The 25,580-nt window shown below is 34.9% G+C and overlaps 1 protein-coding gene and 1 pseudogene across 10 annotated transcripts in view; one reads left to right on the forward strand and one right to left on the reverse strand.

Annotated features, from left to right (window-relative positions):
• The window catches only part of Bbx (BBX high mobility group box domain containing), a 224,176-nt gene that overhangs the window by 73,422 nt on the left and 125,174 nt on the right, over positions 1-25,580 (forward strand). For all 10 annotated transcript variants that reach the window (XM_048346546.1, XM_048346548.1, XM_048346557.1 and 7 more), the window contains one exon: positions 17,938-18,011. The gene's annotated coding sequence lies outside the window, so the exon portion shown is untranslated. The remainder of the gene's footprint in view (positions 1-17,937; positions 18,012-25,580) is intronic.
• On the reverse strand, positions 5,977-6,562 carry LOC125351657 (annotated as a pseudogene).

Raw genomic sequence — 25,580 nt, forward strand, 5'->3', positions numbered from 1 at the left:
TGATGATATTGTTGAGTTCTTGTGTTGATATTGTGATGATATTGTTGAGTTCTTGAGTTGTGATTTTCTACCTAATTTTATTAGTTATTGAGAGGAGGGTGTGGATATTTATTACTGTGATTGTGGATTTGTTTATTCTTTTGGTTCTGTGTTTTTTATTTATATGTTTGGCATTATTATTGGTAAACATTTATAATTGATATATCTTCTTGGTGGTATGCCCTTTAATCATGATTTAATGGCCTCTCTGCCTCATATTTTGTTGTTTTTTGTTTGTTTGGAAACTTATTTTGTCTGATTAATATAGGAAGGCGGCCCCAGCACTGGGCATTACTACCTAGGCCTCCTGGCTGATACCACTTAAGCAAAGAGAGAAAGGAGACATTTCTGAGTAGGTAGCTAGAAGTTCTATATCTATATAATTTGAACTGAGTACAAGTGATGGGAATGTAAAGACCTTAGGTCTTTACTTGTCTTTCTCTGCCTGCTATTCTAATGTTGGAATGTTGGCTTACCTTTATAGCCTGTAAAGGGTGCAAGTTTACAGGTTTTATCTGGTAATGATAGGTGTGAGGCTTTATTTTATTTTATGATGTTTGGCTCCTGAAGAGCAGTTATTGTGTAAATGTTTTCTGTCAGGCTGTACTTGCCTCTTTCTTGGTCCTTTGGCTACAAGGAGCTGGCCATTGTAGTGACATTTTTGTGCCCTGTGGCATAATTAGCTACTTAATTTTCAAGTCTGGGATATATGAGTTAGAAGAAAAACCAAAAAAATTGACCACTAGCTTATTTCTTGAGTATTCAAAACCCTTCAGTCTTTTTAGAATTGCTTATATATAAGGTTTAACATTTATTTATTAATTGTTTTTGAGGTAAGGTTTTACTTTCGTAGCTGAAGCTGGCCTCTAACTTACCATCCTCCTGCTTCAACCCCCTCAATTGCTGCGATTACAGATGAGAGCCACGAGATCTGACTTGCTGGGTCTAGCATTTTAAATTATATTTAATGAGAAGAATAAGGACACATGAAGCTGTTCCATCTTCCTGAAGTAGAATTCCCTTCCCATCTTTCTTTGTGGTAAAGAAAATAAAGCACTGCATAGATTATAGAAAATAAAGTTTGGAATTCCAGGTGAAATTAACAGTGGAATGGATCTTTGAAATAGATTCTTATCTCAGATAATTTAGATATCATTTAGCTTGAAGACCGGAGTTACTTCTTGGTGACAGGCAGTGAGTTAGTGACACAGTGTTCTTTGATTTTCTTTCCATGTGCTATTTTGGTCTTGGTTTTGTCTATACAGTAGCAAAGGAAGTATATTGGGTAGGATTACACCTTTGTAAGACATTTTTAGCCCTTGTGAAATTCACTTGATTCCTCCGGCCTTCAATGCAGGGGACCAAATGCCTTCCAGTCAACCAGCTAATCTCTTATAAGTGCTTTTATTCATAATACCAGTATTTTTTTTAAAACTTTGAGTTAAAAAATTCTTTTAGGCTGATTGTAAAATTGACTTTTTTGCGTAGTTATTTGAATTTCAATATGTGTAGATTTTGTGTAAAATTTAAACGATATATGTGTTAAATTTAGAAAACGTTCATTATCTTCCCCCATCAATTCTGTCATACTTCCCATTTGCAATCACACCTTCCTCTCTAATCGATGCTAACCATTATACATTTTTCATTGCAATAGTTTTGTCATTTAGAGTATTTCATATAAATGGAATTATACCTATATGTAACTGTTTGAGATTGGCTTCTTTCATTTTCTGTAATGCCTGAAATTTGCCCATACTCTCAGTCCATCTTCCCTCCCTCCCTGCATTTTCCCCTCCCTCCCTCCCTCCCTCCCTCCCTCCCTCCCTCCCTCCCTCCCTCCTTCCCTGCCTCTCCCCCTCCCTCCTGCCTTCCCTCCCTCCCTCCATTCTTTTTTGCAGTAGTCAGTCACACAAACACTCACACTCACAGATACGCAGACACTGAACTTTATTTAATCATTGTATTATTTATCACAGTTACAAATATGGTGTCACATGTTTTGATTTCTCCAGAGTTAATATTTAGGTGTGGGATTGTACGAATGATCCCAATGTATCTGGAGCAGTTATACTATTTTGTGCTTCATTTAAGTCTTTTCTGTCTGTCTTTCCAAGAGTATTTAACTTTACTTGTTAAAACATTTTCATAAAGCTCCCTTAAAATCTTTGTCAGATAATTCCAACATTTTTGTTATTTCTAATTGGTGTCTGTTGATTGCAAGTTTATGCAAGTTTAGGTTTTTCCTATTTCTTTTTATGTTGATTTATTTTGGATTTGATTCTGGACATTTTAGTTATTGTTATGAGATGCTAATTCTATCTTATATATTACTGAAAGTATTAATATTTTTGCTTTAGTAGGCAGTTGATTTAGTTAACTTTGGAATTGAAGTACCACCTGGTTGTGATTCCTATGTCAATTCAAATCTTTTCATTATTTGGATTTGTCCTGCTTATCTGCCACCTAGTGGACAGTTTGGAAATTGGTTTATTCTGTGTCAATTTTTCAATGTCTATATAGTATTTAGGATCAGATCCACACTTGCTCTGTTGAGACCAATAGTTTCTAAGTAACTTCAAGAAATCAGTTTCCTGAGCTTTTTCCTTTCTAGCCTCTCCCAAATTCTTTGGTTTTGGCTCTGTGGTTAGAAGGTAGAGTCTTTAATTACCATGCTTTACTCCATGTAGTTCCCATGTTTGTCTCCATATCTAGGGAGGGGCAGTGGAATGATAAAAAGAGGGGGAAAATAACAAAAAACAAGAGGAGATTGTTCTTACATTTGTGACCAGTGTTCAAATGATCAGATAGTGGTTCCGCTCAGATTTGTTTGTTTCTTTCCTATGAGTTCTGGTTCTGCTGCTTCCTCCTGCCATTACAGAATGATTTGGGCCGTATTAAGCAAGAGAATAGGGTACTTCAAGTTTTATTGTTTTTATTCAGATTTCATTTTCTATTCACAAAATTTATCCTGTTTTTGACTATTTTTACAGATAAATATAAAAAGATTTTGATCAGTAACATCATGGTGATAGAAGTGGCAGAGTTAGGCTTTAAAACTCAAACATACTAATTCCAAAAGTGGGCTTTGATATTCCCAAGTACTTAACAGAATAAACAGATTACAGACCATGAGAGCCAACATATGCTCATAGCTCAGAAGCCAGACAGCTAGGGTTCCATTATGGCTCTGCTGTTAATTATCAATATGACTTCAAAAATGTTTCTTAATTTACCACTATTTGTCTATGAAATGAGAATAATAGAACCTAAGCCATGGTTTTGTGAGGATCTAATGTTAATATAAGGCATTTATTAGAACTTTTAGCATGTAGCAAATGATTTTAACCACCATATACAGAACTACATTTAGATAAGTTAAATCAAATTTTATTTCCTGTGCTTTATACACACTACTTTTTTAGCTTCTAGATTATGAGCAAAACTAATTTTCACTTTTTTGAAAATAAAATTTGGTCATATTACAAATTTCAAGCCTATGCTGAGATACTATTCTTAGAAATGTGGGCTATATTTTATAACCAATAATCTATAAAAGTTTAAAACAGTCCTTAAAATTTAGTAACACTAATCTGTTTAACAAACAGGTTGAGAAAATATTTATATTTGTGATCTGAAAATTGGGAATATTATGGGTTAGTGAAAACACTCAAATAATAACCAAGAGAGGTAGAAAAGCTAAATAGTAAAAGTTCATGTTCTTTGTGGTGAAGTCTGAAACATACCCATCTTCCTTTATAAGTATTGTTCCTTCTGTTGGTAGTTTAGCTCTTTATGATTTGAGATAAGCCATGGTCATTTGTAGTCTGAAAATACTAAATGGAAAATTCCAGAAATAAGCATTGAGTAACATGATGAAATTTCACATTGTCCTGCTTTGTCCAACCCGTGACATGAGTCATCCCTTTGACCAGTGTGTCCATACTGCACAAACTACCTTCATGTTAGTCATCTGGTAATCATCTCAGTTATCAGGCTGACGGCCCTCATATTATACCGCACATGTTTAAGTAACCTTTACTTTACTTAGTGATAAAAGAGTAGTGGTGCTGGTAACCCAGACAAGCCAGCATCCCTGCTATACAATGGTTTTAAAAAATGACAGAATTCCAGCTAGATATTTAAAAAGAAAAAGGAGGAGACTACCTTCATATAGCTTTGCGTATAGTGTATTGTTATACTTGTTTACCATGAGTCATTGTTGTTAACCTTACTGTGCCTACTTTATACATTAAACTTTATCATAGGTATGTAATGCATAGGCAAAGACATAGTATATGTGAGGTTTGCTGCTGTCTTCATTTTCAAACATCCATAGTTGGTTTGGGGAGGTAGAGAAGTGGAGGGAGCACTCTAGTTATCTATTGAAGTGTAGCAAATTTCCATAAAACTTAAAATAATGACTATCATCTCACAGTTTCTGTGGGTCGAGAATTTGAGAGTGGCTTAGCGTTGTTGTTCTGCCTCGTGGAGTTATAGTCAAGAAACTGGCATGGACTAGCCTCATGTGAAGCCATCACTGGGGCTGGAGGATCACTTTTAGTTGGTTCACTTATATGTCTGACTGTTAAGATTCTATGATAGCTTTCTATCATTATAACTGATATCTGAGATATTAAAGAGAAAATGGTGTACTTTAGCTCACAGTGTTTAGAGGTTCTAGTCCATGGTTGGTCTTGCTGATTTGAACTGTGGTAGCCTATCTTGGCAGGAATAATCATATGTTGGGGAAACAAAATACAGAGAGGCAAGACAGTGGTCACACAGTCTCCTTTGAGGACATCTCTTCCAATGTCCTTGAAAACCTCCATTGGGCTCCATCTCTTAAAATGGCCACAGACTCCCAATAGCATCAGGCTGCAGGACCAAGCTGTTAATAATACATGGACATTTTGGAAACATCCAAACTATAGCAGTACTCATTTTGAAGAGAAAACTTCAGTAAGTTTATTTAGACAATGACAATAATGTACAAGTTACTTTTCTTTTTTTTTTTGTTCAATACCATTGCTTTAATAACAGGAAATACAAGTACAAAAATATTGTACTAGTAGATTTTTATTACATGGAGAGGGAATAACACATTTGTATTTATACCAGGGTTTGATATCATCCAGTACTTTTGCCACAGTATTAATCATTGGCTTTCCACAGCCTTTTTTCTCCTATGCAGTTTTATGAATGAAAAAGCTCACAACTCTTCAACCATTTCAGATTTACATTTATCCAAATATTCCTGTTCAAGATGCTTTGGAGAACTGTTTCTTAAAAAGTACAGATTCAGCTATGCATTTCAAATGTGTAATATTATCTCCGATTGGCCAAGATCTCCCTTGTATTGGCATCACAAAGACATTATGCACCTATTTGGGGTTAAAAGCGTTGTCTCAATAGTACAGAACAATAGTACTTATTAGTTAGGTAGTAACTCATGAAACTCCATTTATAGAATTGACAACACAACAGAGAGTAACATAATAATGTCCTATAAGTATTAAAGAAAAACAAGTTTACAACTAATGAAACTGTAGTTCCTAACTCTAAAATAGTTAACCATACCAAATGAGAGTAACATCGAATAGTAAAGAAAAAGTACACTGCTAATGCCCAGCATTCAGCCTTCCATAGCATACTTCACAGTTCCGGCCATTTCAGTTGAGTTGTTTGATAGACCAAAACAAACAAACAAACAAACAAAACCCCATAAAAAACAGCATTAATTTTGTTGGGAAGTACAAAATAATTTTCTGTACTATTTGAAATAAATTTTGTGTTCATAAATAAATAAAATGGGTGTTTATCTTAAATTTTAATCATTCTTGTTAAAAAATAAAACTGTCAACCTTTAAAAGTAAAACACTAGCATATTTAAAATAACATGTTTGGAAAACTGAATCACATTTTTCATTGTCAGCACTATGCTTCACTCTTGGTAGAATCATCTTTGTTTCTTCTTTTTACATCCCAATTATAAACCCTGGCCATATTGACTTCAGTAGTAGTAAACTGATCTCGAAGAAAGTCAAGATCTTCCTCAAGAGAATCAAGATTCTTTGTAGCAATAGGTAAATTCTTTTCCAACAATGCCTGAGCTTCATCAGTATCATATTCAAGCATTACATTACCCCCCAACCACAGACACACTGTATCAGTAGGAGGAACCAAAGCTTTGCAGTACAGGTTATCTGCCAATAAAAATCTGGTCTCCATTGAATCTGGGGACTCTTTTTTCTTCTGCATGTATTTTAGAATTTCTAAAGTCTGATTTATTTCACTTTTCAATCTCCTTTTCTTTTGAGCAAGGTTGAGTTCCATAAATGTATACTTCTGATATAGTTCGTCCAGCTTCTTTAGTATTGTGTCTGCAGTCTCGTTCCCAGGCTGTTTCATGAAGGAATCTACATCTTTACAAACACAGCTTCAGGAATCCCCAAGTGAAGCCGCCATCCAGACGGGACTCTGAAGCCACTTCTACCACACCACAGTCCCTAGCAGCCGCCATCTTAAGAAAGTATTTTCTTCATACTTGTTACACACATTTTTACTTAATGGGGATTTCTATTAGATGAATTTTTTTTCAGTAGCTGAAAAAGATTTTTCCTATAATAACTATTTAGGTATTGAGTATTATGACTTTCATTTCTCAGAGCAATAAGGAAAGGGCACTGTAACATTGGAAAATGCACATCATTTTATAATATCTAGAATCTGATTATACCTGTATATGGACAAAAATTAATTGAGATGATTTTCCTCTTTAAATTCAGGGAAAAACTAGTCAGTAGTGTCACTTAGGGCTAGCTATATGGCCCAGCAGGATAGGGCTTATATAGGAAATTTGAGGCCCTGAGTTCAAGCCCTCATACCATAAAAAAGAAAAAAAAGAACAGAAAACTAGATGAAAAAAAGGAAGTGAAAGAGTGTCACCCAGTTTATTCAGTAGACTATTGTGTGTGCTTTTTATGGTAAATATTTGACCACTGGAGGGTTCCATATTTTAAAACGTACACCAAAGATATAAATGTTCCCTGTAATGACATCAGTCAGTGTGAAATAATACAAAGAATCTCATAATTTTGCATGAAACTACCAATGAGTTAATGATACTGAGTGAAAAATTTACTGACTATAAATGAAAACTACACACCCAGTGTATTTAACAAATTTGGCTTTCTTTAGTTTTCATTAAATTAAAAACAAAGATGTCAAAATATGAAACTAATTGAAATGTCTTAGTAAAGAATGAAATTGAAACAGTAAATAAATATCTTACTCTTTTGCATATGTATTTTTATATGAGGAAGGTTTTTAGGGTCTTTGAGGTGATTTTCTAGTTTAGTGAACTCAAGTAATTGCAGTGATGTAATAATAAAGAACATTTTGAAACTAAACCAAAATAAGGGAGTATTGATGGCACTTGCTTATTTTTAGGGTCTTAAAATACTTAATGTTAACATTTCTTTTGTCTAGATGTCTAGTTTATACTGTTTTGCTGTGAAAACTGTCCTTGAGAACTTAAAAGGGTGGAAGATTAGAAACTTGTGTGTTAATACCTGAATGGAGCACTTTTGTCTACAAAAATTCTAGATAAAAAGCTATCGTGTTTCTAAAAACCACCATTTTTACTTCCCTGATCTTCCTTACTTCAAAGAAATGTTTTGATTTCTTTATAATTGTGAAGTGTCTACTTTTTAAATGTTTGATCTGAGCTCTGGAAAGCCTACAGTATCTAGAGTAGCTAAGCATTCTCTCCACTTCTCCATAGTATTTGGTTCTTTTTGTACTGAGCTTTGTAGAATTGAGGATTTGTCTTTTGGATGATTTGACTAAAATTCCAATTTGTTTCGTATCTTTGTCCTTTAGCATCTCTTCCTCACAAAAGGAAGCTGAAATACAAATTGATAGCTAAGGAGGAGGGGACAAACCAAATCATAATGAAAAAAAAAGTCAAAAGCAGCAACTTCTATACCTGATTATTTGAAAAACTACTCAGATCTGTGGATTTATAAATATCATGCTATTTTTTTTTTACATATAAGGACTAACCATTATTATAAAGACGAAATACTAAAGAATGATGAGAAGTAGAAGTCTCTAAATTGGTATTAATAATATAAACGACGTTGGGTCACATTACAGAATGATGCTGCTGCTGTTTTTCTTCTTTGTGTGTGTGTGTGTGTGTGTGTGTGTGTGTGTGTGTGTGTGTTCTATTATTTGAGCCATAATCAAAGATTGTGCATTTTTGTTGTTGTTTTCTTTTTTCTTTTTTGTCTTGATCCTGCATCAGTTCTCATCCTCCTACTATGCCTCCCTGGATTACAGGTTGGGATTACAAGCACTTGTCACTTACTTGTTGACATGGAGGTCTTGTTAACTTTTGCTAGGACTGGCCTGTAACCTTGATCCTCTAAATCTCTGTCTCATAAGAAACTGGAATTATAGGCATATACAGTACCACCATGCCCAGCCCTGTTTTTGTTTTTTTTTTTAAATCCACTGTTAAGTAAACTGGGAAGTTCACAGTCCACTTGGTTTTATGTCCAATGTTCATATATATATATGGATATATATGTATGTGTGTGTGTATATATATGTATTTTTTTCAACCTTTGTGAACATGGCCTGAGTCTGATAGAAGAAATTCAATGAACATAATCACGTTTTATGTATTTTGTATGATAACCAACTCTTTAAGATTTCTTTGTTACTGTTACTATATAAAAGTAATTAGCATCATTTTAAACTATGAAGATTCTATTTAAAAGTATATTTAGAATAAGTTTGATGTTGATAATATTTTCATTTTACTTTTGTTTTTGCTTCTTTTTAATCCCTGAAACTTGTTTTCCTAGAGTTATGTTTGGTAATTTTTATAGAAGCAAGACATTGTATTCCTCCCTCGTCCAAGAATAACTAATTTTGGGACAAAATTGTACATGGAAAATAAAACTGTGCTACTATTCATGGAAGTATACTACCATATATAACCAATTTCAAGACTTTGGAAATGTCCTTAAAACTAGTTTTAGAAGTCAAATTAATATTTGCTAGCTTTTTATTGCTTGTTTTGGAAGCTGAAATATCTTTAAGGCAAATATAAATTGAAGGAGAAATGGATGTAATAGGAGGTTTGAAATCTAAACATCTTAAATTATTGAATATCATGATGTACCAGACATATTTGCATAAATCTATTGTAATTAGAATGTGGAAGAGTAAAATGAGTCAGTTCTCATTTTCATTTTTCAGCAAGTATATATGTGGTCCAATACTTTGTGTTCCTTTTTCTATTATTTCAACAAAACTGCAAACCTTTCTACTTTCTTTTTTCCTCTTTACTGTAGGCACTAGTAGTAACACAACATAATGTATCTATTATTTATTTTGCAATCTGTGCTACAGACTAGGAAGATGGAATAAGCTGATTGGACAAGCTTGGGTGACACTTCTATTCCTGAAACGCAGATGGAATTAGGTCAGTTCTATTCAAAGTACACACTCACTTTCTAAAAGACATGTGCACTCAAGGTACATAAAGTAATTCCCCCCAAATCGAAGTACTTTCTTTAAACTAAAAAGTGGCAAGAATGTATTCTAGGCAGACAAAAATAACTGCTATTTTCTCCTTACGGGAAGTCAGTGTGATGGGAAGTCTGTATGATGGACAATAGAGATGTAGTTGGTTATAAATAAAGTTTTTACAATAAAAACGTTATTTTTACTATTTACTGTGTTAAACATAGGGGCTACAGTTTTCTAAGTCAGATAATGAGTACATTTCTTTTTTTGAACAATGTCACTACATCCTTTACTTTCCCTCATTTTCCTCCCGGCCCAATACAAAGTGAGTTTTAACTTCAAGGTGACAAGTCTGATTGTGTTAATGATAAGTTAAAAATTCAGAACATTGACTACAATATTGAGAGCTATGACAATTATAGGTATCTGTAAGGCTACTTCAGGACACAACTTAGTTCAGGTCAGTGGTGTAGACCCTGTGGGTCATTATATTGGAATTTTTAGCGACAAAGGATAAACTTGTGGAAATATCTGTAGAATATTTTCTTTGATGCTCTGAGTTTGTCTAGTTCAAACTAGATGCTCTGTTTTGGTTTGTTTTGTGCCAGTATGGGGGCTGGAATTCAGATCCTGGAGCCTCTTGCTCATCATTTTCTCTCATAACTAGTCAGTCCTCTACCATTGAGCCACACCTCTAGTCAAGATTTTTTCACTGTTTAATTAGAAGTAAAATCTCAAGGACTTTTCTGTGTAGACTGGATTTGAACCCCGCCCCTCAGAGCTCAGTCTTCTGAGTAGCTCGAATCACCAGTGTGAGTAGTGGAATTACTGCTTGGCCCCACTAAATGTTATGTATTCCTCTAATTTAAGATCAGTGGCAGCTAATGCTGAGAGCATTTGGCGGGGTAGGGCGGAGGGAAGGAATGAATTACTAGTGGAATATGTATAGTATCTGGAGGTCATTGTTTTAGGGAAGGTGGTTAGTTTTAATTCAGATCATAATTTTAATTGATACTAAGTATTTATCCTGGGGGTGAGCATTCAAAGGAGAATTACCACCCATATGCTTTCAACTGGCTTTGGCTTGTCATTCTCTAGTCAGTATATAATTTTGGTGTTATTAGGATGAAGTAAATCAACAGTTTTAAAAGTTAATAGACCTTATATTTATAGCAATTTTCACAGTAAAACTGAACAAATTGTTCAGAGTATCCGTCCACATACAAGTAACTGACACCAACTTTTTCTTCAAAGCATCTATTCTATGAGAATATTAAGAAACACAAAGCTTTTTGGTGCTGGGCCTAGGTCTTGAAGTCAGGGCCTGGGAGCTCTCCCTGTGCATTAAGCTCAAGGCTTGCACTACCATTTGAGCCACTTCTAGTGATTTGGTGACTAATTGGAGATAAGAGTTTTATGGACTTTTTTCGTCTGGCTTTAAACAGCAATACTTATTCTTTGCCTCCTAAGTAGCTAGGATTATAGGTGTGAGCCGCCACCACCTAGCTACAAAGACAGATTTTTGTATACTCACTACTAAAAAGTTACCATTCTGTGCCTTTAAACTAGAAAAGGGGAAAAAGTTCTGAATACTGAGAACAAAAAGTTAGGGTCTTTCTAATGGTGTTTTTCCAGTCGAATTTTGTTACTTCAGAGGACTACAGAAAACATGTCTTCCAGAAGAGCATTGTGGTATTGGGACAAAGTTGTGGCAGGAACTCTGGGTTTTAAGGATATACGTTTACCAGCACCTCTATCTTAACTGGATCAAAGGGGTAGAACTGAACAGCCATTACTTCCAGCATTCATTCTGTGATCCTGCAAGCTGACAGTTTGTTTTAAATGTGGAACCACCTCATACTCGACAAAGGAGTAATGGGAAAAGCACTGTGAGAACCTAGTGCTTTATCTCAGGGCAGTCACAAACCAGCTGTGAGTTCTTCTACCAGTCAGTCACAGGCTTCCTGGGTATGAGAAAGTAATTGATGGCCACTGAGGTTGTTTAGCTGATTTCTATGGGCTACTATAGGAATTAATGACAAAGAATTAAACCTTTGGAAATACTTGAGAATATATATGGAGTTATGGATAGGACTTCCCTGGTGTTTCCTAAGGAAAGTTCCTTGAAGTTTTCTGACAAAATAATTAATTACTATGTGGTGTTACTTGTCTCAGGAATACTTGCTTTGTTAATAAATAGCTTCAAAAAAAAAAGGAGCATCTTGACACATCATGGATCACTTTTTCTGTCCCTTTGTGTGTTCATTCAGTAATATTCTTGTAGCTAATATCTCTGTAGCAGGAAAGACCCTGCTGGTAAGCTATTTGCTAGAAACACATAAGACACACCACAAAGGGACAGAAACTGAGATTTTTTTTTTGTTCTGTAGAAAGTGACAATATAATTTTAATAGAGATTCGTTTTCTGCTAAATAGCATAACAAATTTTAAATAAGTTTATATTCCTTTATGTATTGTTTAATATAGTAACAGAGGAAAACCGGAAAAAGACAATGTTGTTTCCTTCTTGGAACAGATTATTTGCCACTTAAAATTAACTTCCTTTTTAAAAATCTCATGACTTTGGACTAATTTTTTCCCATTAGAATGGGATTTTGTAAATTATTGATGATGTGAAAACAGTCAGAGGAGACTTCCCCCCCCCCCCCCCAGAGAACAAGATAATCTTGAGGTTTCTTCAGTGGGTCCCATTCACAGAACCCCTCTCTGACAGCAAAAGTAAACTTCTCAAGTGTGTGGGTAAGAGTTTGAGTTAACTCAGTCCCTAAGAAATAGCCCTAGACCACTTATTTTCCAGTTTAGTGTGCAGTAGCTTGATAGTATTAATAAATCTTCATAAAATACATGGAAGTTCCCTGTCATTATTTGTGATGTGCTGCTGGTATCCCTTTTTGTACTCTTCTGGGAAGTGTGCGATTTCTTCTGCCTGAGAAGGTCCAAGACACATTTACATAGTTCATGGGAATATAATAGATTCATTCAGTGCCTCTCTGCCTAACCATCTGACTGGACTAATGGCTCCTCATTTCTAAGTCTACTTACAGAAACTATAGAAATCTACAGTTCCATTATGTTCCCTTGGTCTTATGGCAAATGATCATCTTAATAAAATGTCCACATTCTCAAATCAACCAATGTATATTGAAGTTGTTAAGAGTGAAAAGTAGTTACCTAGACTGCTAGAATGAAGCATACATTAAAAAGCCACCTAAATTAAATATAATCTACACACCATTTGACAGAGTACCAAATCATTCAACACCCAAATGCTGAGGACATGCAAGGCATGCTTCAGGGTGTTCACAATGTAACTTCATTACTAGGTTTGACTTCAGTATAAGGTTAACAGCTACTGAACACTTACTGTATACCAAGAACTTTGTATTTATATACATCATCTGATGGTTTTTGGTCAGTCATTAAAGATGTCAAGTTTGCAGATGAAGAATAGAGATTTTGGGTGACTCAGGAGTTGGCCCATAGTTTCAGGGTGCTTTTCTTTTTTTTTTTTTTTTTTTTTTTGGCCAGTCCTGGGACTTGGACTCAGGGACTGAGCACTGTCCCTGGCTTCTTTTTGCTCAAGGCTAGCACTCTGCCACTTGAGCCACAGCGCCACTTCCAGGGCCTCATGTATACGAGGCAAGCACTCTTGCCACTAGGCCATATCCCCAGCCCCTCAGGGTGCTTTTCTTAAGGCCAGTAGGCTTAGCACAGTCCTAAGCCTCTAACTTTACTGTATTATTTCAGATCTTGAGGACAGAAAAAAAGCAAGTTGCATTGTTTTTTCATTTGTCCGTATTGTATACTCCAAATTCTGATGTGAAATGTGTGCTTCAGCCAAATCAGCCTATATTTCAACATTGAACTTTTGCTCATCCTGTGACTCTTATCATGGTTTTCCATCCTGTGTCAGTGCATCCTATTGAAAATGTATCTGTGCTTTAGGTTCAACCTTTATCCATCTGCTACATGGATATATATTTCAGCTCAAAAAAAATTATCACGCTAGTGCCAATGGCTCATGCTTGTAATTCTAGCTACTCGGAAGGCTGAAATCTGAAGATCACTGCTTGAAGCCAGCCCAGCCAGGAATGTCGGTAACCCTTATCTACCAATAATCAATCACAAGAAAGCTGGAAGTGGAGCTGTGGCTCAAGTGGTAGAACACTAGCCTTGAGTTATATAGCTCAGGGCTGTGTCTAGGCTCTGACCTCAAGCCCCAGTATCACTATGCCCAGTATGTGCACACACATGTGCACACCTACACACACACACACACAATTCTTTATCAATTAAGATTTATTATTCATTACTCTGTCATTATGTAACTTGTGTATGTGTGTGGTTATCGAGCTAGATTATCAGCCTTAGTAAAGACCAATGCTGTTATACCTTTTGCAGTGCTGTGCTAATACATAGTAATTCATTAATTTCTCAAAGAGTGAAAAGTTAAGTCATTTTCATTGCTATACTTTTGTCAAATTAGGTGGGAGGTGAGTCTTAAAATACAGTTTTATAACTGATGCAACCAAATTTTTCATCTTGCAATTTTAGAGGCCTGTTAGACAAGGAATGGTAAAATCTGTCCCTGTTACCCAATGTTTTCTGTCAACTCATTAGAGAATAAACATCAAATATGTAATTACTTAATAGTTTATTGTTAGATTTGGAGAGAACTCTTTAACACTTGTTTGCTTGTATGTGTATAAAAGAGTAAGTTGAGAAAAATAGAATTGCATCCATACAAAGAAGAAATTTTAAGATTGGAAAATATAAGATGATTTTTTTTTTTTAAAGTGAGGGTTGGAGTATGCATTGTTGGGAAAACAAAAAAAAGTGAGCAGATTTCAGGGACATGTAGGTACTAGAACTCTGAGTTTGTGACTTTTTTTCTTTCTGACTCTTAGAAATCATTTTCTAAGGTCATCTCTTAGGTTAGAAATGCAGCTTCTTTCAAAGCATAATCAAAAGTAATAACTTAAAATTTTACTTTTTTGTGTTCCCAATTCTTTAAAATATTCTAGGTGTAAAAGGGTGAATAGTCTGTTTTCAGGTTGGGGTGGAAGTGAGGCGAATAAAAAGCTTTTTTCCTTTTTTAGCACTTTGGCTATTTTTTTGTTGTCCTTGCATTGTAAGTGGAGAGGAATCTGTATCATGCATTGTGTCATGCCCAGCTATTTTTTCATTTGATTATAATTGTTCCTTAGCAAATAATTGTACTCTAGAATGACTTTTTATTGAGGTTGATTGAATTAGGGGTATGTATGAAAATGAATTAGTTAAGACTTAAATCTATTACCCAGAGAACTGATGAAAACATCAGAAAAGTAATCATTCGTGAGGATTCTAAGTAGGTGCATGGTTCCTTGGAGCCCCTTTTGCGCTGATTAGGTAGTGGTGACATCTGAGTAGAAAATACAAAATTGGAACAGAAGGAAATTTTGTCATATGCCTTTGAATGCTATAGAGGGCATTAACACTAATTGTGAGTCTGCCTCTTTGTAAGAAATGACACCTCATTTTTTTAGTAAAATAAAAATTTCAAAACATAGTACCCCAAGGAATGAACTGTGCCAGGGAGCCATTTGCTTGGGGATACTTCAGTAGTTGCGTAGGCTGCATCTTTACAATAGTTTTTTTAGGTGCCAAGTCAGGTACCCGATTTGTAGTAAGACACAAATAGTAGATGGTGAGAATCATGAGCTGAGCTGGGGCTCAGCTGGCAACACTGGCATGCAGTGCTATGGCTGAAAAGCAGGCCTTGCTAAGGGAAAGGAAAGTGCTTAGTGAGGCAATGGGAGTCAATATGGGGAGTTAGGATTTCAAGAATTTGTAGGGGGTGAATGGGGATGGAGGGGAAGCGAAAGTGGGGAGGAACCCAGAGAAAATGAGTCAGTGGTTCAGATGATTCTGCCTGGCTTTGATCTGAGGGCACCATTGTGTTCACACATGGGGCATTTGCCCACATGGCCTTCCAATTTCTAACACCTTCCACAAATAAAACCCTTTTTGAAATACTTGTAATTTAAATACAGTGTAGCTTATGCTGAAACTGCTTTTCAGAAGTTACTCATGTAGATATTTTTAATAAGTAGCAAGATAAAATCTGGAGGCTCTTACAGTTCTTAAGTTTGGCTTGTCAGATAAGTCAAAGAGAATGACTCAGGCAGGATCTTCAGCCTGGAAATTGACCTCTGTGATTGGACTAGATAGTTTCTTAAGCTTATTTTCTAAGAAGAACTTCAGTGTCTGTGTTGGCTACAATGTAGTCAACTCCTCCCCTCTACCATTCATAGATAGTTATATTACAGTTAAATTATTGCACAGTAATGAAAATGAGGTGATTATGACATATATATATACTCTGTTATAGAAATAAATCCCTAAGGGCATCTAACGATTAGTAAGAATTTATCTTTGAGCTAGTGAAAGAATTCATGTAGGATGAAATAGCATATTTTATTTCTCTGATAGTACATGCTCATTCCTCAGACTAAAGAATGAACAGATTTTTAAACCAAAATAAAAATTAAACTTACATTGTCAAAATTAGTAGTGGGCCCTCCTTTCCCAATTTTAGCTGTACAAATTTTATTTATATTTTTAGTTTATAGTGATTTATTTATTTGACAGTTATTTATTTACTGATTTCTCTACATTTACAGTATTTCAGTAGTTCTGCATATTTGATTTTATGAATTTCTATGAAGAAAATATTTATGGGTATGAAATAGATTTTTAAGTTTAAAATTTTTAAATGTCTATTTTACAATTATAAGTAGACATCTATACTGTTTATCAGTTTTACAGATTGCATATTTCAAAAATATTGTAAAAATATAATTTATAATTTGAAAGTACTCATATATTTTTTAAGTTATTATTTATTTATTTATTTATTTATTTTTGGCCAGTCCTGGGACCTGGACTCAGGGCCTGAGCACTGTCCCTGGCTTCTTTTTGCTCAAGGCTAGCACTCTGCCACTTGAGCCACAGCGCCACTTCTGGCCATTTTCTGTATATGTGGTGCTAGGGAATTGAACCCAGGGCACTCTTGCCACTAGGCCATATCCCCAGCCCTCACATATATGTTTATCTTTAAAAATCTGTTTTTTAATGCATGCTCTTTATTTTCAGAAATCTAGGGACCAGTGAATAATATCTTGCATAAAATAATGTGAGACCATTTAAATATTTTATTCATTCTTTGATACTTATTGTTTTCCTAAATAGTAGTAGACAAACACACAATCATTTCTTTCTGGGTAGAAATATTCTATTATTAGAGGTTCTGTTGTTTAACATGAAAAGCTGATTTATCCATTTGATATTGACTGATTGGGGGCAGGAGAGTCCACCTTTAACCAAGCCATTATATGACTAGAACTGTTGAATAAATCATTGATACAGTATGATATGTAATTTCTACAATGATGCCTAATATTTAAAAAATGTATGTTACAGACAGGTAAGCATGCCATTTATTTGAGTGTAGTTAACATTACCTCTGAAGCAATAGAGAGCAGATATGTCTCAAAAAGAAACAGAAATTTATAATTTTTTAATTCTTAAAAATAGTGCCATTTAGGGATATTTTTCAGTGTTTTTTGACATTTTATTTGTGTGGAATTATTTTGCTGAGTTTTATATTTCCTATATTTTGTTATTTATTTATACTTAGAAAAGAATGTTTGTTGTTGTTATTTATTGTTAATAGCTTGTACCCTTCATCTGATTCCTCTACCTTTATTGTTTTATGTTTACTTCATTTGTTGCCTTTCTTGGGTGTGTGTGGGGGGGGAGGTGGTGTTGAACTTAGGGCCTTGAGCTTTTGAAGCATATGTTCTGCCCGTTGCCCTTTTTTGTTGTAGGATTTTTGGATACGGTTTCATATTTTTGTTTTTTTCCAGGGTACCCCTCAGATCACCCACTGTTACCAATGTTAGTTTATATGGTTGAGTTGGATCGGGCATTTAAAATAACTTGAATTTAGTCAGTATGTCAATTCCATCCAGTATTTTCCCAGAGCATTTGTCTGTAATTCTATATTTGATTTTAGCCAAAAGGCCAAGAATTGATTACCTAGTCGAGGTAATCTTAGTCTTAGAAATTTGAATTGGATAGTTATGGAATTTTTTTGTTAAATTAGAATTAATGATAAGTACTTTAGGAAATTTGTTTTCTGAACAGTGTTAGCAGAGTGTTAGCTTTTGATTATTTGGTTGTTTATTTATTTTATTGAGGATTATTTTACAAAAAGAGAATGAGTGTCAGCTTTGTTTGAAAGACCTTCCTAACTCCCCATTTTAACCATTTGCTATGGGTTTTTCACAGAATTCCGCTGCATCACAGAAGCTGGAAGTTCTGATGTTCCATTGAAATCACAATGGAAAGTCTTGACTTGACCGGTAAGAGTTGATGTGAAGGTTCATCTTACTAACATGGAAGTGGTGAGACAGCCATTTTGCAGTTGATGGACTCCCTTTCCGTATTGACTGGGAAGTGTGATACTTGTACTTTTTTATTCCCTGTCAATTTTATTATTACTATTTTTAAAAAGTAACATTTTGATCATCCTCAAGTAAGTTAAAGTCTTATAAAATCATAATTATTTTTTAGTTACCTTTTCAAAATCTGTGATTTGTTTCTTCACAGTAGTGTGTTATTAGTGGAAGTCAGTTTATTAAAGGCTTGCATATTTAGAGGTCAAATACCTAAAAAATAGTTTTTATCAAAACAGATTTTTGTACAGTTAACTTCGGTTGAAAAAATTAATCATTATCAAAGTATAGTCGAATTTTTCTTATCTATTAAGAAATGTGTGTATCTATACTAGAAAAGTGTGTATATCATGAAGCCACTTAAAAGTGGGAAAACTTCACAAACTACATACAGTTGACCAGTTATCAGACTGTGAAACTTACATCCTATTGTACAAATTATTTTCAAAGCTGTTGATCTAGGAAGAGTTCTTTTTCTCTTTTGAAACTGCCAATGATATTTTAAAGTTAGTTTTAGTAATGGTTACTTCGCTGCATTGAGTGTTCCCATCTAGGAATAAAATGTGTTTAGTTTACTGCCTTGTGGATACTGATGTATGGTGAAGAAATTGGTATGAATTAAAATAATATTTTTGGTTGTAGTTTTAAACTTACCAGTTGAAAATTAACTTGAAATCCTAAAGTGTTTTTACTAACTTAATAAATTAAAATGTCTTCCTCTAATTTACCCTTTTAGTAAATGTGTTACTGAATGTTGCTTTTTGGCTGAATATAATAAGCATAAAGCCTTTGAAACCATTCTTTTGAATTTCATTGTCTGAGGCTGCACACATAGTAAATATACATGCAGTTTTGTTTGAATATAGGAAAACTGTATGTTTACTTTTCTGATAGTTTTGGGGTCTGAGCTCAGACCCCGTGCCTGCTAAGCTGCTGTATAGGATGTTTAGTTTTTTGTGTTGGTCCTGGGACTTGAAGTCAGGGCCTGGGTGCTATCCCTGAGCTATTTTGCTCAAGACTAGCTTTCTATCACTGAGCCACATCTATGCTTTCAGGTTTTGGTAGTTAATTGAAGATAAGAGTCTCATAGACTTTAATGCCTGGGCTGGCTTTGCACCACAATCCTCAGATCCCAGCTGCCTGAGTATAACTATGATTACAGGCATGAGCTACTGGGGCCTGGCTATTGTAGAATATTTAAACACAACAAAATCTTAATGTCAGAACTAGGATTTTGTTAATGTCTTTCCTTTATATTTGTTAGCGATATAAATTCTCGCTTAAAAAATTCCAATCAGGACTTGTAATCCTGGCTACTTGGGAGATGAAAATTAAGGAAACAGGTTGTAAGCCAGCCTGGACAAAAAGTTGAAACTTTCAGCTCAAACAACAAAAACTCATTGTGGTAGTGCACAACTGTCATCTCCGCTGGAATAAGTAGAAGAATCACAGTCCAGTCTTTCATACATATGATACTCTCCCAAAATTCACTAAAGCAAAAGGATTGAGTGTGGCTAAAGTGGTAGAGCACCTGTGTGGCAAGTGCAAATTCAAATTCAAATTCTACTATTACTGGGTAAAAAGGAAAAGAATATCAGTGAGAATATAATTAATTTTGTCTATACTAAGTCAGTATAATGGACTATGGAATATTTAAACATCAGTACTGAAATATAATGGATGTTCTTGATTGTTAATCCAAAAGGTAACTGGATATAGTTAATCTTAACCTTAAGTGTGTGGCAATATTCTGAATTTGTAAAATATAAATAAATGACTTAAACAAACAGAATATTACCACACAGACTACTAACTACTGCCTTACAGATTTGATTACTCTTCTGGTTTGGGATTTCTAAAGGTTGATCCAGTTACTGCAATAGAATATATTTTGACTATAAACAGATACTGAAGCTGGGAATATGGCCTAGTGGCAAGAGTGTTTGCCTCATATGCATGAGGTCCTGGGTTCGATTCCTCAGCACCACATATACGGAAAATGTCCAGAAGTGGTGCTGTGGCTGAAGAGGTAGAGTGCTAGCCTTGAACAAAAAGAAGCCAGGGATAATGCTCAAGCCCTGAGTCCAAGGCCCAGGCCTGGCAAAAAACCAAAAACAGATACTGAAAATCAAATCTCTGATAAAATTTAAGGTGAAAGCTCAATCGAAGATTGCTAAGACTGAATACCTCTAGCTTATATATACATTTGTGTACATGTATAATTTTATTACAGATATATGTGTTTATCTTAGATGCAGTATTAACAAACAGAAAAATATGACATAACCAAGGGTAATTCAGGAACTAAATTCTGGAAGATGATATTTAGCAAAAAGATGCCAGGGTTCAATAAGTATGGGAAACATTTTATATCAGTAAGTTCTTATAAAACAACTGTGTGGATATGGCATGTGCCATACTCATGTATATTTCATTATACTGAACAAGTCATTTGACCAGTCTGTGTTTTAGGCTGGGAGTGGTTTTGATTGGGGTACGGAAGGCTGTTACTAGGGACAAGTGTGCATTTTAACTATAGTATCTGCAAAATATCATCTCCTACTTTTGTTTTTTTAGAAAGACAGAATGCACAGCATATACTACAATTCCTAGAAGCACTGTAGTAAATGAATCTGTTCAGTTAATCTACAGGTATTAAAAAAATTGCTGCTAGGGCTGGGGATATAGCCTAGTGGCAAGAGTGCCTACTTCGGATACACGAGGCCCTAGGTGCGATTCCCCAGCACCACATATACAGAAAACGGCCAGAAGCGGCGCTGTGGCTCAAATGGCGGAGTGCTAGCCTTGAGCGGGAAGAAGCCAGGGACAGTGCTCAGGCCCTGAGTCCAAGGCCCAGGACTGGCCAAAAAAAAAAAAAAAAAAAAAAAATTGCTGCTAGAACTGTGGATTACAATGACTTATATAGAGCTGGGGATATGGCCTAGTGGCAAGAGTGCCTGCCTCATATACATGAGGCCCTGGGTTCGATTCCCCAGCACCACATATACAGAAAATGGCCAGAAGTGGTGCTGTGGCTCAAGTGGCAGACTGCTAGCCTTGAGCAAAAAGAAGCCAGGGACAGTGTTCAGGCCTTGAGTCCAAGCCCCAGGACTGGCAAAAAAAAAAATAAATAAATAAAAAAAATAAAATGACTTATATATCTAGAAGAATCTATGTAGATAGTACTGTGCTTGGTAATTTGTAGTTTCTTAAGACTGAGAGAAAGGAACATGGCTAGACAGCTTTGCTCTTTGTTGTGCTCTCATAAATATTGTGAAGGTTAGAAGCCAAGGTTTTAGAGCAGAACATGGGTTTTGGATTCAGAGAAAGAATTGACACATTCAGTTGAAAGAATATATGTGGTTATTTGAACTTTATAAAGCATTGTTTTAGCATATCTCTACCTTGTAAGAGCTCTACCTTGTAAGACTGAGAATTAAGTGAGATCATTGTGTTAAGTGACAGAGAGTGCTTGTCCTGTGGAAGTACTCAAGAAATTGTAGTTGGAAAGCTTTAATCACAAGGAAATAACAAATATTTAAGGAGTTTGATAAGCTTAGCTTGAGTGAACATTATACAACATATCAAAATATGCATGAAAACATCATAAATATGTGTACTTTTTTAGTCAACTAATACAAATTCTTTAAAAAATAACTGACTGGTACTCTGCTGGTATATCTGAAAGTGGTTGTGTTTTAAAACACACATATACTCTAAGACTTTAGAATTTTCCCCTGAATGCATACTTATGCATTCTTCTATAGTTTTTCTGAAGATTGGAAATGGCTTTTCCTTAGCACTAAAGGGGTTAATCCTATAAAGACATTATCTACTCTATGAACTAATAATATACTTCTTCCACTGAGAATTTAGAAGTCCTAAAGACAGAGTGATGCCAAGAGTGGATGGATGGATAGACAGAGGAAGATAAACCAATGTATTTATCCATTGATAATACACTGCATATTAATGAAATCAGCGTCAAGTTGAAAAATTCTGAAATTTTAACTAAGACACGGTACAAGAACAGAGATAAATGCTAGTGAAGTTTTCTTCACCATGCACAGCAAGTACTAATTGGTCTCAAAAGAAATCAGCATTTCTATTTCTAAGATATTCTTCAATGAAACCTTCATTAATTTAGACCCCTGAGAGAATGTTTTTGTTGACATTGCCTTCTTTTCCCTGAGAAGCAGATACAACATAGTAATGTATTTTATGATTTAACACCCTATGTTTTTCTCTAGAGTGAAGATTGCATTTGTTTAATTTAAAATATTATGCATAAATAATTTAGGGGGAGGGAGTGAATTGTTCTTCAATTTTCTAAGGCTTTTTTTTCATAAATGGAGCATTTTTTTTGTAAACTATCATTTACAGTGCAACTGAATTACTATTAGAGTAAAACTGCTTCAAAAATACAAGTTATTTGTCCTTAGAAGTTGTATTAGCCTGCTTCACCTGCTGGAACAAAATGCCACTGACTGAATGGCATAATCAATCTATCTTTTCATATTCTGGAGACTAGAGAGCTATGGACCAGATACTGGTTAAATGTTGTTTCTGGTTAAAGCTCTCCTAGCTTATAAATAAGCACTTTGAATGTTAACTGTGTCCTCACAGGACCCTTCCTCTGTGCGTCATGGACTGAGCTTTCACTCTTCTCAGAATTAACACCTGTTCTTTTGGGTTAAGGGTCTCACTTACCTTTCTAATGTCACTTCACTTTATCTCTTTATTGATCCTTTCTATGCCATTGCATCGGAGATTGAGGCTTCATCGTATGTGTTTTATCTATAACAGATATAGTTGTTTTGCTGTACCAAAAATAAAATGAAAGTTAAAAACATGTTTTCTATGTTGTTTAATATCTAAAAAGGAAGCTTGACTGGTCGTCTAAGATTCTAAAAATAACTTTTGAGTACTTTGAGCTGAGAGACATTTGAAGTTTCTCAATTCATATTTCTTTGGCTTTGAAGTCATCATGCAAGAAAATGAGGTTCTTACAAGTGAAGGAATCAAGTTGAACTTGCAAGCAAGATTTGTGTAATGAAGGAATTACATCATTGTAGAGATTGACTTCCATGCATATTTATTTTTATCTAAGAATAGAATATATTTGAAAATTAGTGTAAGTAACAAGAGAGTTTGGGGTTATACACATTTCTCTTTATTGGCAACTCAAGTCAATTCAAGTCAGTAGCCCTTTCAAGTCAGTAGCCTTTTCCTTTGTGAATTAGTTAAGAATTCAAATATCCATAAGGCTTTGTAAACAGAAAAAAATGTGATTATATCTTTGAAGTTATACCAGCAGAAATCAAGGAGTCCTAAATCTGATATATTTGACCATTTAATGTCTTGCTTCCTTCTCTTTCCCTTCTTCCCCTCTTTTTTGTCTCTTCCTTTCCTCCTTTTCCTTCCCTTCCCTTCTCCCCTGTATAAACAGTTAAGGTAGATAATTGAATTTTTCTAGTAATAGCCTGCATAAAATTCACTGAATGTCTATAGAAATGACCATACAGATTACTAAATGTATCCATTGATAGGTAGTGGAGATTAGTGATAAGTAAATAGTGCACTTGCTTGTTTGGGTGTAGATTCAAATATTTTTCCTTGTTTTATCTTTGGAAGATTATGATGGTGGTGGTGGTGGTGGTGGTGTGTGTGTGTCTGTGTGTCTGTGTGTTCGTGTGCATGTACACATGTGTGTGCATGTACATATGTGTGTGTTGTTATTGTCATGTCATAGCTTTAGTTCCTGGTGATTTGGCATCTGTCTAAAGCAAAGTAATAAGAATCTTTTCAACCTTAAACACTTCTTTGTAAAAAGAATTTTAAATTCATTTGTAACATTTATCAGTTCTCTTCTGTAATTGCTGACTACAGCATAAGCTGTTAAGCAACAATTTCCTTTTTTTAGGTATCATTTTAAGTGACTAAAATGTGTTTTTAATTCTTAACTTTAGTTTTGATTATGTTTGTTTTTTCAGGCTCAAAATATATATAGTGAATTTTAGCAGTGTAAATTCTTCTCAACTATAAGATCAGTCTACTATTTTGAAGCTTACTCATTAAAGGACAACATTCAGGTGTGACTTTACTCCATGCATTTAATGCTTCTCTCAAAGATGTTTTGTAAATTAAATATGCCTATGTTAAAGTCTATTTTCCCTTTGATCTTTATTACAGAGAAGTATGCTTTGCACGAAAGATAAATGAATCTAGTAGGAAATTTGTTAGTAAGCTTTCCATTACTGTAAGAAATGCCTGAGGTGGTCAACCCAGAAAAAAATTATTTGGCTCACAATTTTAGAAGTTTGATTCCATGATCAGGCAAATCCATCACGTTCAGGCTTGTGGTGGGATCCTGTGTGACAGTGGGGGGGAGCACAAGACAAAGCAGAACTGCTGGGAAGAGACAGACAGACAGACATAGAGGCCTTTCTTCAGTGACATACCCCTCAATGACCCAAAGACCTTTCACTGGGCTCCCACTCTTAAGTTTTCACTGCCCCCCAGTAGTGCCACACTGAGGACCACACCTTTGACATTTAGCTGTTTGGGGAATATTCTAGGTCTAAACCATATAGCAAGAAGGAAATTTCTCAACATTTCTGTTTCAGAATTTTTGTGTATTTGGTGTAAAGTATGTACTGTACTGATATAAAGTAGAAATTTACATCTCAGTGTATATATATATTATCATATACATGTAGTTCATAGAACCTGTTCAAGATGCTAAGGTACTTTGTCCTAGAAAGACTTATTTTGTGTGTAGCTGTGTTTCTAAAACTTCAGTATCTGGCACATGGACGTTGTTTTGATATTTCACATTTCTTTAATCAATAGTCCATTGACTTGATGTTAATAAGCGTTTCCTGATTATGTGGAAATAATTATTTTATCCAGATTGAGGTTAGAAAGAGGAGTATTAAAAATGAAACGCTTCACTATGACCCTAAGTCTGTAGTTAGTACTATAATCAGTAAATGGTAATGGGTCTGAGAGTAACAAAACAATTTGGGGCATTTCTTAGCTCATTCGTCTTATACACTCAATCAGCAAGTGTTTAAGACTTGTTAGCCTTATAACTAATTTTTTCTCTTCATCTGTAACTTCACATGAGCGAAGCACATAAAAGTTGTGAGATATAAGATAGGCTAATTGATCCACTTCAGGCTGTAAGAGATGGGGAAGCTGGCACCCATACCCAGTTAATATGTACCTGAGAGGTTGACCTAAGGGCCATTGTCAAGTGATTTATTCTGGGGAAAGTATATTTTAGGCTCTGTGTATCCAAATTACTCTATGAATGTGATAATGTTGCATTTGGTTTTGTGTTGACTTCTGTAACTTTCTTAATTTGCAATTTAAGAAAGGTACTTTACTTTGCCTATATTACTAATCTTAAAAGACAAATCAGTTCTGTAATTATGTCATTGTTCCTTAATATTTACTGTAAAGCCATTTGTT

Source organism: Perognathus longimembris, chromosome 5 (assembly GCF_023159225.1).
Source record: "Perognathus longimembris pacificus isolate PPM17 chromosome 5, ASM2315922v1, whole genome shotgun sequence".
Taxonomy (NCBI): domain Eukaryota; kingdom Metazoa; phylum Chordata; class Mammalia; order Rodentia; family Heteromyidae; genus Perognathus; species Perognathus longimembris.